The following is a 14854-nucleotide window of genomic DNA, read 5'->3' as shown; positions in this document are numbered from 1 at the left end:
CCACCCTTGGTGGAGGGGTGTTGCCCCTTATTTCCTATCTACAGAGAGCGACTCCTTAATCCTGAGAGGGGAAAGGTCTAATCTCCCCACCCGCTGATATAGTGGTTACTGGCATAATAACCTTTGTTTGTGAGTATATCTGCATACTTGCCTTACATATGCATTCTACCAGTACATACTACACTATGTTGGGCTCTCAGTGTCTCCATCTTTATGTCAAACCTTTTATCTCGTCTTGTGGTTTATTGAAAGCTTTTGGATGTAACCTGCCGGAGTGTGCGTACATTACTTCTAAGCCTATCCTATGCTACTATTTAGTCTACACAGCACCTCAGGATGGGGGGGGGGGGGGGGGGGGGGGAGAAAGTACAGCAGTTTTCATTTTTTCCTTTGTTAGATAGACAGATATTAGAAATATTAATTCCCCACAGATATGACAAAGGCTGGAAATGCACAGACTGCCTGCTTTCATTAGTGTACCACAAAATGACAGTACAGTAAAAACTAATGCATAGCTTATCTAAACATTCTATCAAAGCCCATTCTCACTTTCTTTCCCTCCCCTGAACAAACTGAAACAACAACTATTGTGGGCCCTCTCCTATCACCCCTTCCTCCCCTTTTTTTACCCAAACGGAAACGCTCACATTATACTGAAACTACCAGCAGGGCATCCCTTGACTTCTAAGAGGCACAAGCGGGCAGCAATGACAGCCTTCTACTGTCATGGCTAGAAGGTTGCATGGAGCTAGAGCCGCTCTCTCGGCAAAAAGGTCCAGCTCAGGTATTCCTCAATGGACACAGGTCTGACGAAATATTTTGGGATTCAGCCTCCACATGCTCTAAAAAAAAAAAAAAAAAAAAAAAGTTTTCTGATCCAGTCTGTAGTAGGTGGAAGGAATGTATAAAACAGATGAAACCTGAAAAGTGCTTCATAGCTACTAGGTTCCTCCATTTGCCTAATCCTCTGTCACCCATAGTGGTACATGAAAGTATATTACACAGCCACAAGCAACATACAGTAGTTGCTGGAGCCGAAGGATGCATAGAGCCCTAAACGTTGGCACCCATTCCACTGGACTGCAGCTCCTCCATCCCTGATGGTGGTCTCCTCCACAACTCTGTCTGGAGCCACGTCCAAAAACTCACCAGCTCTGACCCTCCAGTCCGTTCAGGTCAGCGGCGCAGGGGTTGCCACGCGGAAACCTTAGTGAGGTTGAGGAAAAGGGGCCTGCGCTCAGCCATTCCCTCAGCCCTCCTGGCAAATGTCCGCTCCCTCCCTAACAAGTTGGACGAACTTCGCCTTCTTAGCAACAAGAGGGAGCTCAGCAATATTACCCCAGTCATCTGCTTCACGGAAACGTGGCTGCAGGAGGACATTCCAGACAATGCCCTCCGCCCGGGCTTCAGCATTATACGTGCGGACCGCGATCCCACCCTCTCAGGGAAAAAGAAAGGTGGGGGCATCTGTTTCTATGTCAGCTCCGCATGGAGCCCAAACACGTCATTGCTAGCTAAAAAGTGCACCCCCAACCTCGAACTACTACTCATTAAATGCAGGCCTTCATACTCGCCCAGAGAGTTCACCTCCTACGTCCTCGGGGGCGTGTATATTCCGTCTGACGCCGATGTTAAAATTGCTCAGCGTGACCTCAGTGACCATCACACAGTGGGAGACGTCCCTTCCAGACTCTGTTTATCATTATGGGTGACTTCAACAAAGCCAACCTCCGGCATGAGCTCCCACGCTACCTCCAGCACGTGGACTGCCCCACCAGGAACTCCAGTACTCTATATAATAATAATAATAATCTGAACATTTGTATAGCGCTTTTCTCCTGTCGGACTCAAAGCGCTCAAGAGCTGCAGCCACTGGGACGTGCTCAAGAGGCCACCCTGCAGTGTTAGGGAGTCTTGCCTTGAACTCCTTACTGAATAAGTACGTGACCTAGCCAGGATTCGAACCCTGGTCTCCCATGTCAAAGGCAGAGCCCTTAACCAGTACACTATCCAGCCACTACTCTAGACCACTGCTATACACCTCTAAAGGACGCTTACAAGGCCGCCTCGTGGGCAGCTCTCAGTTCCTCTGACCACTGCCTCATCCATCTGGTTCCTACCTATAGACGGCGCCTTGAGTCAGCGAAACCGGTCCTGAGGTCCACCAAAGTGTGGTCAAATTAAGCCAAACTCCAACTCCAGGCATGTTTTGACTGTATGGACTGGAAGGCGCTAGAATCACCCGACTTAGATGAGTGGGCTGATACTGTCTCATCCTATATCAGCTTCTGTGAGGAATCCTGTGTACGCACCAAGTCCTTCAAGATTTACCCCCAACGACAAACCGTGGTTCTCAAACAAGTTGCGCCAACTGCTGAGTCACAAGGAAGCAGCTCACAGGTCTGGCTCCCTGGTGGACTACAGAACGGCAAGGAACTCCCTCAACAGGGAACTCCGTGCCGCTAAACGGTCATACGCTGAAAGAATTCAGAACAATCTCCGCTCAAACGACCCTCGGGCTGTCTGGATGGGCCTGAAGGCTGCCACCAGCTACAAGCCTCTTCCCCAACAGGCTACCCCTTGCTCCGAGCTAGCTGAGGAACTCAGTAACTTTTATTGCAGGTTTGAGGTTCCGGGCACCTCTGGGGGTCGTCTACTCCTTACTCCCCCCCCCCCTCTGCCTATAAGAGCATTGAACCTAGCTCGAGCACATGCCCCCCCCCCCCCCCTTGACAGTATCTGAGGACGTTGTTCTGCACCTCGTCTTCCTTGAATGCCAAAAAAGCATCTGGCCCTGATTGCGTGTCACCTGCATGTCTGAAGTCCTGCGCACGTCAGCTGGCCCCCGTCCTGACCTCTATCTTCGCCAGGTCCCTTACCGAAGGGAAAGTCCCTACTTGCTTCAAGGAATCCATCATCTCCATCCCGAAAAAGCAAAGGGTTTCTGACCTAAACAACTTCAGGCCCGTTGCCCTAACATCGGTGGTCATGAAGACCTTTGAAAGGAGCGGTACTGTTGCTGCTCAAGAATGTTACTCTGGACCGACTGGACCCTCTCCAGTTTGCGTACAGAGCAAACCGGTCCACTGACGACACTGTCAACATCTGCCTGGAGTTTATCACTAACCACCTCGACAGGCCAAACTCCTATGCTAGAGTTCTTCTGCTGGACTTCAGCTCGGCTTTTAATACCATCTGCCCCCGTATTCTGCACGACAATCTCATGGAGCTCAAAGTCCATCCAACCCTCCATCTCTGAATCACAGACTCTCTCTCGAACAGGTCCCAGGTGGTTAAGCTGGGCGACATATCCTCCAGACCCAGAGCGACCAACATGGGAGCCCCTCAGGGCTGCATCCTGTCACCATTTCTGTTCTCTCTATACACGAATAACTGCACATCCACAGCTGACTGTCAAAATTATCAAATTTACGGACGATACCACAATCATTGGCCTTATTAGTGAGAACGACGAGCAGGCTTACCGCAAGGAGGTAGACAGAATCTGCAATTGGTGTAGAGAGAATAGGCTAGTTCTTAACACAGCCAAAACCGTGGAGATGGTCATTGGTTTCAGGAAGAATGCCAGCAACCCCCCTCCGATATATATCGAGGGCATCGAGGTCGCTAGGGTTCCCAACGTCCGCCTCCTGGGTACAACCATCTCTGCTGACCTGACCTGGAGGGCAAACACTACCATGACTCAGAAGAAGGCACAGCAAAGACTCTTCTTCCTTCGACAACTTAAGAAGTTTGGCATGGCCCATGATCTTCTGAGGTCCTTCTACTCTGCTACGATCGAGTCAGTCCTCTGCTCATCCATCCTGGTCTGGTTCGCTAGCTGCACCGCCAGCGACAGATACAAACTCCAGAGGGTCATCAGATCAGCGGAGAGGATTATTGGGAAACCTCTTTCCCCTCTAGATCTCATCTATAACACTAGACTGCGAAATAGAGCAATGAAAATTGTGGGCGACCCCTCTCACCCTGGCCACAGTCTTTTCACTCGACTCAAACTGGGCCGGAGGTTTCGGTCCATCCCTGCTAAGACTACTAGGCGTATGAACACTTTTTTCCCCACGGCCGTCAGAGTCTTGAACTCTGCCCATTCCGCTGACCGCCCCTATAGCCATGTACCGGACTAATATCTGACTTCGGCTGCGGCCGCTCTGTTTACTGCCTTGCCTAGGTCGTACTAGAATTATCTTCTGCTACACGCTGCTGTCCCTGCTAGACCCGCAACTGACCTACTGCAAATGTTATATTACTCCAGTATCTGTTGTATTGTTCTGCTGCACTCGTTATGTTGTTTTTATTCCTGTCTGTTTGTACAACTCTTTCTTGCCAATCAACGTGCCAAACCTAAGTCTGGGCACGGTGCAACCGTGCTTGGCGAAATAAACAAATTCTGATTCTGACACTTGAGCTCTTGTGCCAGACCAAGCCCCAGCAAACAACAACAACATCATCATCATCATCATCATCATCATCATCATCATCATCATCATCATCATCATCATCATCATCGGACCAGGAACCACTGCAGCTAGGAATAAAAGCTACAACACAATAAGACCGGGTACCACTGCAACCCGGAATAGAGATAATTGATCAAGCTGGATATACAATGCAGAACATATCCAGTGGTAGTCTAGAGGATAAAAACCAAAGACAGAGGATGGGTTTCACTGGATACCTGCCCCAAAAGTTGATAAAAGGGTTCTGAAACCCAAACATGTGTCCCTTGGTTGGAGGAAACATTGGGCAAATTGAAGGTCAAGAAGAAGGTAGGGCTATTTATTTTACATAAGATATTTAATGGGGAACCCACCTATATAAAGAAAAACATAAAACAGATCAGTTAAAAACTGTTGCAGAGCTGTCTGCGCCTTCATTGTTATTTGTCTCCTGCCCTCATGTTTAACAATTTGGGGTGAAAGGAGTGAAACAGTTTGACAAGGCAGGCTGTCCCATGCATGCACATGGAAGATAGCAAGGAACAAACACAGAATGGAGAGAACAATAAGCAACAAGTTGATGCACTCAATTCGAGTGTTACCAAAAAAAGATTAGTGATCATTTCAGGTGGCAGTTTTGGTACAACCCTTTTACAGACAAGCTCTTATCTCCCAGATGAGCAGAGTATTGTGTTCTATGGAAAGAGCAGGACTGGCAAGTACCACCATGCTGTAGGACCCGCAAAGGATGTTCCTTTTGCAAGAATAGAATAAATGTCAGACAACAATGGTCTGCCGTGCTGGATCACTAGATGGGAGGTTAGCAATATTGGGAGGGGGGGCTGGAGGGGGGTAGACAAGTGCGTGCACTCTAGATTTCTGGCTGAAACAAATTACAAAATAATTTCAGCTGAGGAAAGGCTATGGTGTGCATGCACCTTGTTGATTACTAGTGGACTATAGGTCCACATTACAGCAACCCTCATAGGCAGTACTGTAGCATAGTAGGCAGTACTCCCACCTTGCAGCAGAGAGGAGTCACACATTTGACTCTATGCCAGGAAACTGCATGCAAAAGGATTGTCCTCCCTGTGCAAGTTTTTTGGGGGTACTCCAGCTTCCTCCCACATTCTCCCATCCATGAAAAAAATAAATAAAAATAAAAAATATAAATATTGTAAATATTGATAGGTTACTTGGTCCCTCTCCCCATTCCTACCTCATTACTTAAAATATGCTAGGGACATTAGCCTATGACAGGGATTACAATATGAGCACCTGAGGGAATAAGTTATCCAGTGGTGGCTGGATAGAGTACTGGTTAAGGGCTCTGCCTTTGACATGGGAGACCAGGGTTCGAATCCTGGCTAGGTCAAGTACCTATTCAGTAAGGAGTTCAAGGCAAGACTCCCTAACATTGCAGGGTGGCCTCTTGAGCGCATCCCAGTGGCTGCAGCTCTTGAGCGCTTTGAGTCCGACAGGAGAAAAGTGCTATACAAATGTTCAGATTATTATTAATTAATTTTTATTATTATTATTATTATTATTAATTAATTTTTATTATTATTATTATTATTATTATTATTATTATTATTATTATTATTATTATTATTATTATTATTATTATTATTATTATTATATCACTATGTATGCTGTAAAGTACTGCCAAACATGTCAGCACTAAATAGAGGCAACTAGGTAACAGAAAATAAATGTCATGTAATTTCAGAGATTGGAATTGACAGTAAGGTCCGAACTGAGCTCCTTATTAGTCATGTACCAAGCTAAAAGACAGTTAGGAGGCTTAAGGGCCCGTTTCCACTATCGCGAATCCGCATGCGGGCAACGCATGCGGATTCGCACAGTCAGTACAAGTGGATGGGACTGTTTCCACTTGTGCGTTTCCCCGCACGTTTTTCTGTGCAGAAAAAATCTGCAGGGTAGGGGCCTCAGAATTTGCCTGCGTGCGGAATGCAGGCGAATCGCACGCAATGTATTTAATAGGGAAATCGCATACGTTTCCCCATGCGTTTTTTGCCACGATTTCGCATAGGTACCCATGTTAATTCACACAGGCAGTGACATGGTTAAAATCGCATACAGCCTTACCTATGCGAAATCGCGGCAAAAAACGCATGCGGAATCGCACCCGCATGCGATTTGCCTGCGGTGATTCGCCGGCGATTTCGTAACGCTATAGTGGAAACGGGCCCTAAAAAGGTCAAAGGGGAGGGGTATTCCTCTTTACAATGATGCACTTCTTTGAAAAATATCAATAAGATACAAGTTTTTCCAGCTTGGTGCGAATTGTGCCATCATCTTAATGCAGATTGAAGGGGAACTTCAGCCTAAACAAACATACTGTTATTAAGTTACATTAGTTATGTTAATTAGAATAGATAGGTAATATAATCTTTTACCCACCCTGTTTTAAAAGAACAGGCAAAGGTTTGTGATTCATGGGGGCTGCCATCTTTTTGGTTGAAAGGAGGTGACAGGGAGCATGAGACACAGTTCCAACTGTCCTGTGTCCTGATAACCCCTCTCAGCTGCACACACTAGGCTTCAAATGTCAAATTCAAAATGTAAAAAAAAAAAAAAAAAAAAAATTGCACCAAAACAGCAGAACGAGAACAACATCAGAAATCCCATCATGTTTTGCACAGCATAAGGGGAAAACTGCCCAGGCAGTTTTCTTCTGTGCAGCTAAAAATGAGGCTTGTATAAGAGAAACAAGGTTCTGATGCTGTAAAACTGTTAAAGAAACACCAGGCCTTTTCAGTGTGCTGAGTCGATTTTTAGTCTGGAGGTTCACTTTAAGTTGCGTACATACGTAAAAGTATTGTTGCCAGCAGGGATCGGGTCTTTATAGACCAGACTACAGTCTAGGGCCAAGTGCTGTATGTATGCGTTGCTAGCCTAAAGGCTGAGCATCTTCGTTCTTTTTGCCTTTTGTGATAGACAATTCAGAGTATACCAAGAAACGCATAGATCACAGTCAATAAAATATATCTATGTATTTTACTATTAACTATCTTTTGGCGGGTGCCTCATGAGAAAAGTCTTTTTGTAAGGTTAGGGTATCCTCCTCTCCCACTTTCTTTTTATATATTTTTGGAGTGGAGCAGGTACAACCAGAAGCCCCAAGTGGAGCCAGGTTTGTGTTCTGCATCGGCCTTATGATTGTTGGTGGTCTTGCGACCTCATATTATAGTACCCAGTATGTGTCTATCTTTATTGTATTCACCCAGACATACTACAGCAGAAGTGGCTCTCATAAACTGGCTTTTCATAACCCCAGCTCTAACAGCTCACAAATATGATCTTTTGCTCAAATTCAAGAGTATTCTGCTGGCAATGGATCAGGAATTTGGTAAGTTGCCAACCACCAAACACCGCAGCTTAGAAAAACAATGGAAAGTGTCTGTTTGGACTGGCCCTAATAGTTCCTGAATGAATAATCCAGAACAAGTATGCATGGATTTGGAAAGCACTACATGCTTGCTTCAGGCGGAGGACTCTAGTCAAATCAAAGCAACTGCATAACAGCCTGGCAAATAGCACTTTTATAAAAGGTAAAAATCTAACTTCCATATTGCACACATTTCATTTTTCCCTTAAAAAATATGCGTTTCCAGATATTTAACACAACACAGTGTCCACTGATTAACAGCTAGATTATTTTAACTTGTCAGAAGGCAAAAACAGCATATGTATAAGTCCCAAAGATTATTATTCTGTAAATACATGGTTTTAAAGAGATAGTTTACTTTAGCAGTGTTGGCAGGGCTGTCCCGCCCATGACGCCATTTCCTCAGGCATCATCACACGTCGACGCCCAGCCTCCTCCCCGGCTGCCGCTTACCATCTTGAAGCAAGTGGCGGCAGCCTCCTGTAGCAGGACAGGCTAATCTGGTCCCCCTTGCCCGTCCTGGTTTTAGACCTCGGATCCGGTGACCCGCCACTGAGTCTGTCCTGCTGCAGGAGGCAGCCGCCAACTGCTTCAAGAAGGTAAGCGGCGGTCAGGAGGGGTGGAGCAGGGGAACCTCGCTAACCTATACTGGGGCATCTATACTACCTATACAGAAGTTTGCCTGGGGCAGCAAAAAAGTCCTGAACTGGCCCTGAGTGTTATCCCCACCATTAAGCAACATCACCGCCATTGTTAACTAATGGTTTTACTGCAGTTGAGCCATAGTGGAGTCATAGTTAAAGAGAACCCGAGGTGGCATATTGTAATCCTAACAGGACCCAGAGGCATGTTGTGTGCACAATGACATGCCTCTGGTTATTGTATCGCCGCTGCCAGCTCCCCCTTCCTCTGCTGCCCCCCTTAAAAGATCACCAGGCTAGTGACAATCTGCTTCTCGCTAGCCTGCTTTATTTATGTGAGGCTGTCAATCAGCCTCCTCCTCACCGCCGATCCATGACAGGCTTCCCCCGCCGCTCTCCGCCTCTGTTAGCTTCCTCCAATAGGAAGCCAAGCTGCGACCCAGGAGTACTTCGGGAGCCCTGCAAAAGAGGAGGCGGGGGAGCAATCATGAGTGACATTTTCAGGTAAATAAAAGCCTAGCGACAAGCAGTTTGTCGCTAGCCTGCCGCGACTTGTTGTGGGGGACAGCAGAGCCGGGGGGGCTAATGGCAGCAATAGGAGGACACAGAGGCATGTAATTGTGCACACAACGTGCTTTTGTGTCCTATTAAGATTTTAAAAAACAGCCTCGGGTTCTCTTTAAAGTAAACCTAAAGCCAAGTTAAGAAAATGAGTTTCACTTACCTGGGGCTTCTACCATCCCCCTGTAGCCGACCTGTGTCGCCACGTATATCCTTGCTCGCTTTCTCGTCCACAATAGCGTCTCTGTGCTAGACACACCTTCTGACCATGAAGTTGGACAGCATTAATCTAGAGGCTTTCCACTACTGAGGTTAGTATCCATCTTTTACCCAATAGGTGTACTTTAAAAACTACCAAAGCCTTTCACGTCAATCTCTATTACAATCGGTAGGTGACGGGGGAGAGAAAAAACACATGCATAGTCATAAATCATTCTTGTTTGGAACTCCACACCTCTCTGGCAAAACTGCCATAGCTTTTTAGTCTAAAGTATTCCGAAGTTATGGCCACCTACACCTGTGTTGCCTAAGGTCCAGTTCACACTTGCATTGAAATGGTAAAAAGATCGGATCACCGGTCGATCGGATCTGGTTTTACTCTGTTGCCCCACCACACGCCCACAGTGTATTTTTCTGTTTAGAATGGTCTGTTTCTTCACTAGTGTGAAGAAACATTCCGTTTTCTCATTGCCCCCAATGCAGCGCTTCAGCTTCCATTGACATTCCACTGGGCTCAGCGGTCCGGGAGAATTGCTGCAGAACCAAAGTTGCGGTCCATTCAGCGGATCGTACAGAACAGATCCATTTGAATGGACAGATGTGAACGGATCTATAGGTTAACACTGGATCTGTTCCCATCCATTACAATACGTTCCCTTCCAATCCAGGAACTGACTTTTTTATACTCTAATGTGAGCCGGGCCTAAGCCTGCCGCAAGCTTGGCAGCTGCAGTCTCATAGGCAGCTGCTGAGCTGGGGGCAGGCCACAACAATACAGGTGATGGTGGGAGAGCGAAGAGCTTCGGACCACTTTGAATAACAATTGGCTATGGCGGACTTGCCCATGGGGTATGGAATTTCAAAAGAAGAATGCTTTACGTGTGAGCAGGTGACTTTCAGCTAATAAGCCTTCTTCAAACTATTCCTGTAGACTGACAATATTAGAACACACAGCTTATATACATTTTTTTTTGCAAACAAATAAATGTAATTCAGATTTACAACAGGAAAAAGTTCTTGCGAGGAAGTTTGCAAATACCTTAAATGTTGTGAGGTATGACAAATGGATAAGATCTTATCTATGCTCAATTTTTCCCCATTGACAAATGGCAGATTTGATTATTCTGATAAAATCTGCTAAAAGTCAATGCCCCAAACGATGGCCAATCTATTCAATTTTTGTAAATCGGTCAAATGCACCACATGGAAGATATCACTAGTTCTGCGGCAGATCGAGAGCGCGGCTGTAGTGGCGTCAATTTCGGGACAACCGAAGGGGAGAGTGTCTTCTCTCCTTCACCATCGGGAACACTCCATGTCTCGTCTCAATCGGTTTGATTCCCGTGACAAACACAAGAGGTCGACCAGTAAAGGGGTGTACATGCTCATGTAAGGTACATGCCACCGGGCCTCTAGTGTTTGTCATGGGACACAGGCAATTGGGAAGAGAGACAGGGAGGAGTGCATAATGTAGATAATGGGCTATGTGTCCCTTGTGTGTTTTGCATTTTGTGTGAGTGTACTCATCCAGTTTGCGATTATGATTTAGCTTACATCTCACATAGGGGTTGATTCATCAATCAAGAATATTTGTTAAAAAAAAAACAAAAAAAAAAAAACACAGCAGCCACTACATTTGTTCCCTGCAGCATAGCGTGCCTTAGTTTGTTCCACGTGTTGCGTCCTTAGCTACGCTCGCTCCTTTAAATAGCAGCCACCTCTGTGAAGTGCCACGACTGTGATGCTTCACTAGCGCGGCCACTAGTTGTTTATGAAGGTAGCGACCGCGCTAGTGAAGTATCACGGGTCCCTGTCTTATTCTGTTTGTGCTTCTGTATGTTGTTTTTACTTCCAGATACAAGTAGATACAATATTTATTCTAGGCTGAAAAGAAATGTGCTAATTAAAATTCCATCAATGTTTTTCCTAACGATTTCCATTCTCTTCTATGAAAATCGATCAGAAAAAAAAAAAAAAAAAAACACACACATGGAAATTCAGATTAGACATGCTGTAAAAAATAAAAAAATTAAAAACACGATCTGGCAGGCAAATCTGCCAAAATATTGTATCATTAGATTCAGACAAGATTTCTACTGACATTTTGTCTTGTGTCTACTGGTACAAGGTGATAGAAAAGCTAAACAAACAATATCTGGAGGAAGCCGATTGCTTTCCTTCCAATTCTGAGAAAGAATGGTACACAAAACCTATAGACAATATTGTGGAGTGCTTCCTCTAATAATGTGTGGTTCCTGTAGCATTCCCAGAGAGGAACAGAGCCAAGGCACACATACACTGAAACTCCAATTTTATTTTGGCATAGATTAATGAAAAAGACAGTTTACATCACATGCCAATACAGTAATGCACAAATCTTACAGGCATGGAGAGGAGCCCAGTGCAGAGAGGTCACCTTACCTTACCTTACCCTACCTGATGAGTCACAAACGGTTTAGTGAATGAACGCCTAGCATAAAGAAAGTTACACTACTTAACTCATAATGAAATGATTAGAAACAGCTGGTAAGACGGGTTAGATCATCTTTACATCGTTGGACAGCTTTTAAACACCACGTTGTTCTGGATACACACATTTTAAATGCAGGTATTCATTTCTCTAAGTTTAAAATATCCCACTTAATGATAAAGACCAGAGTGAATCGCCGAATTTCTAAAATATCTCATCTGTTCTACTTGGCTTCAGGGCCACAATTAAAGTAATTGGGTAATTTTACAACTCTAAAAAAAAGTAGGAGTGGTGATTATTTAATCAAATCAGATTGCGCCATCCCTAAAAGATTATTACCTGAAGCCAAAAGGTGCGGAGCAGCTCAACTAGTAGTTAGCAAGACAGGACAGAGCCGCACATATGCAGTGCTGATGATGGGTGTGAGTAAGGATCCGCCTCCCTCCTGTATACAGTGCTGAGATCTCTGTCTGCTGTGGGCGGCTGCAGTCAGGGATCAGGAAGCTGACGGGAAGTGATCGGTGACTCACGCTGCGCACATGAACACGCCCCCAGCTGCAACGCCCGGCTCATATACCACATAATATTAGCATTTCCTTGTGGACTCAATAAAGCAACATTATTTTGTGATAATGACAAAGTTATGAAAGGGAGCCGCCGAACTAAATAGAAACCATTTATTAATTTCAGTGTGTGAAGTCTGCAGCGTGTGGTGGAGTCTATTTATCCTGAGCCGTTCAGATACATTTCAGGACGGAATAATAGTAGCTTATGACTGACTTTTGTATGGGGTCAAAGGGTCATAAACTTTATTCTTACTTTTTTGCATTAATGCATGTGTACAAATGTCACTTCCCAGCATAGTAACAGATGTACAGTGCAATTTTGGATTACATGTGAAAATGCAGTGTTGCGTTATACATGTTGCAGGGTGGGTCACGTGTGAAAAAATATTAGGGTATTTTCTTCATCCCATGCTGCTGTTTCTCCACTGACTGGTCACTTGCTAGCATTTAGAACAGGCGGTGAACATATGCAGTGGCGTAGCAATAGGGCAGTGATGGCTAACCTTGGCACTCCAGCTGTGACAAAACTACAAATACCATCATGCCTCTGCCTCCCCGAGTTATGCTTAGAGCTGTCAGAGTATTGCAATGCCTCATGGGACTTGTAGTTCCACCACAGCTGGAGTGCCAAGGTTAGCCATCGCTGCAATAGGGGATGCAAAGTTGCGACCACACCGGGGCCCAGTAGCGTAGCTAAGGAGCTGTGGGCCCCGATGCAAGTTTTACAATGTGCAAACCCCCCCCCCCCCCCCCCCAAGCACTCTATACGTAACAATTGATACGGCGCACCAAAACCTGGCAATGGCAACTACAGTGTCAGAGGTGCAAGAAGGGGATGGGGAGCAGTCTGTTAATGATAACCACTATTCAATGTATCTATAGAAGTGATTGTTATGAGCACAGGACCAATAGAGAGCTAATACTGTAGTTGAGGGAGGGCTTTTGGGGCCCCTCTTGCCCAAGGGCCCCGATGCGGTCGCAACCTCTGCAACCCCTATTGCTACGCCCCTGCCGGGGCCCCTCGAGTAGAGGGCCCACTAGGAGCCCTACTTCATGCATCGTGAGTGCTGGTTCACATTGGGGTGATTCTTGAGCGCTTTGCTCGTTAGCAAAGCGCTGCTACAATGTATCCCTATGGATACATCCACACTGCAGCGGTTGCGATTGTGATCAATCGCAAACGCACTGCAGGCAGCGTTTTGGGGGTGATTGCTCTGTGAGTCCCGTTCAATTGAATGGGAATCACAAGCGCAAAGCACACAAGAATTGCGAGATTTACATTAAAATCGCAATCACGAGCCGAACGCGATCGCGGGCTAGCGACGCTCCGAGTGTGAACTAGCCCTTAGCTTTTCATCGGTGCTATGCTGGGAATGAACATCTCTATATGTACATTGCATAGTGGCAATAACAAACAATTTCCTTACTCTAAATACACCTCTCTGACACTGCAGCTGTCCAAGGTAGGTTTTGGGCATCAATATATCAATAGAATGCTTGGGGGGCCATGTAAAACTCGCACTGGGGCCCCAAGCTCCTTAGTTACGACACTGGAATTGTGTCCTTCCATCCTTAAATGACAGGTAACACTACCAAGTATCAAACATGTTACATGCGTGGTGCTAACAAACATTTCATTCAGTTGCATCAAGTTGTATCCGAAATTGCGCTTGGGATCAGCAGCTGGGAGAATGAGCAGCTCATCTGCCCATGCAAAAGAGGTACAGGTTCAGGTACACCTTAGAGGGAATGTCTGAGCAAATAAAAAAAGTCTACTTACCTGGGGCTTCCTCCTGCCCCTTTCAGCTGACAAGTCCCACGCTGTAGCTCCGCTCACAGCCTCCAGGTCCCCTTCGCTGCAGAGGCCGACCTTATGAGGTTTTCCTCTACTGCTCCTGCGCGAATGCCTCTGTCAATCAAGTCCGCCTTTTTTAGAGTGTAGTGCGCAGTAGTTTTGAGGCTTCGCACAACACTCCGGACAACATGGACTAGATTGAAAGCGGCGCTCGCGCAGGCGCAGTAAAAGACGACATCACGAGGTTGGCCTTTGCAGTGGAGGGGACAGGGAGCCAGTGGCTGAGAGCGAAGCTGCGGCGTGGCACATGTTGGCTGCAAAGGGATGGATGAAGCCCCGGGAAAGTAGATTTTTTTTTTTTAATTTGCTTGGAGATTCCCTTTAAAGTGTAACTGAAGTGACTTGGTGAGACTAACATGTTTACATGTAGAACTAGCCATGCTTATTTTTTACAATATTAATTTATAGATTTTTTTTCAGTGTTTGTCTATTAAAATCTTTCCTCTCCCTGATTTACATTCTGAAATTTATCACTGGTGGTGACTAGAGATGGCCCGAACCTCCGATTTTCGGTTCGCGAACTTCCGCAAAAAGTTTCGGTCGCGCGAACTTCCGCGAACCGCAATAGACTTCAATGGGGAGGCGAACTTTGAAAACTAGAAACACTTATGCTGGCCAGAAAAGTGACGGAAAAGATGTTTCAAGCGGTCTAACACCTGGAGGGGGGGCATGG

At 45.8% G+C, this 14854-nt stretch overlaps 1 protein-coding gene across 2 annotated transcripts in view; it reads right to left on the bottom strand.

The window, feature by feature from the left end:
* LOC137518662 (serpin B6-like) overlaps nt 1-12251 on the bottom strand; it is a 54087-nt gene extending 41836 nt beyond the window's left edge. Inside the window, exon 1 of one of the 2 annotated variants that reach the window (XM_068236800.1) lies at nt 12100-12251. The gene's annotated coding sequence lies outside the window, so the exon portion shown is untranslated. The remainder of the gene's footprint in view (nt 1-12099) is intronic. The other variant, XM_068236799.1, reaches the window with a different exon arrangement.
* Between the last annotated feature and the right edge of the window lie 2603 nt (nt 12252-14854).

This window comes from Hyperolius riggenbachi, chromosome 5 (genome assembly GCF_040937935.1).
Source record: "Hyperolius riggenbachi isolate aHypRig1 chromosome 5, aHypRig1.pri, whole genome shotgun sequence".
Taxonomy (NCBI): Eukaryota; Metazoa; Chordata; class Amphibia; order Anura; family Hyperoliidae; genus Hyperolius; species Hyperolius riggenbachi.
The sequence above is the reverse complement of the archived record's forward strand: the minus strand, read 5'-3'. Positions and strand labels throughout refer to the sequence as shown.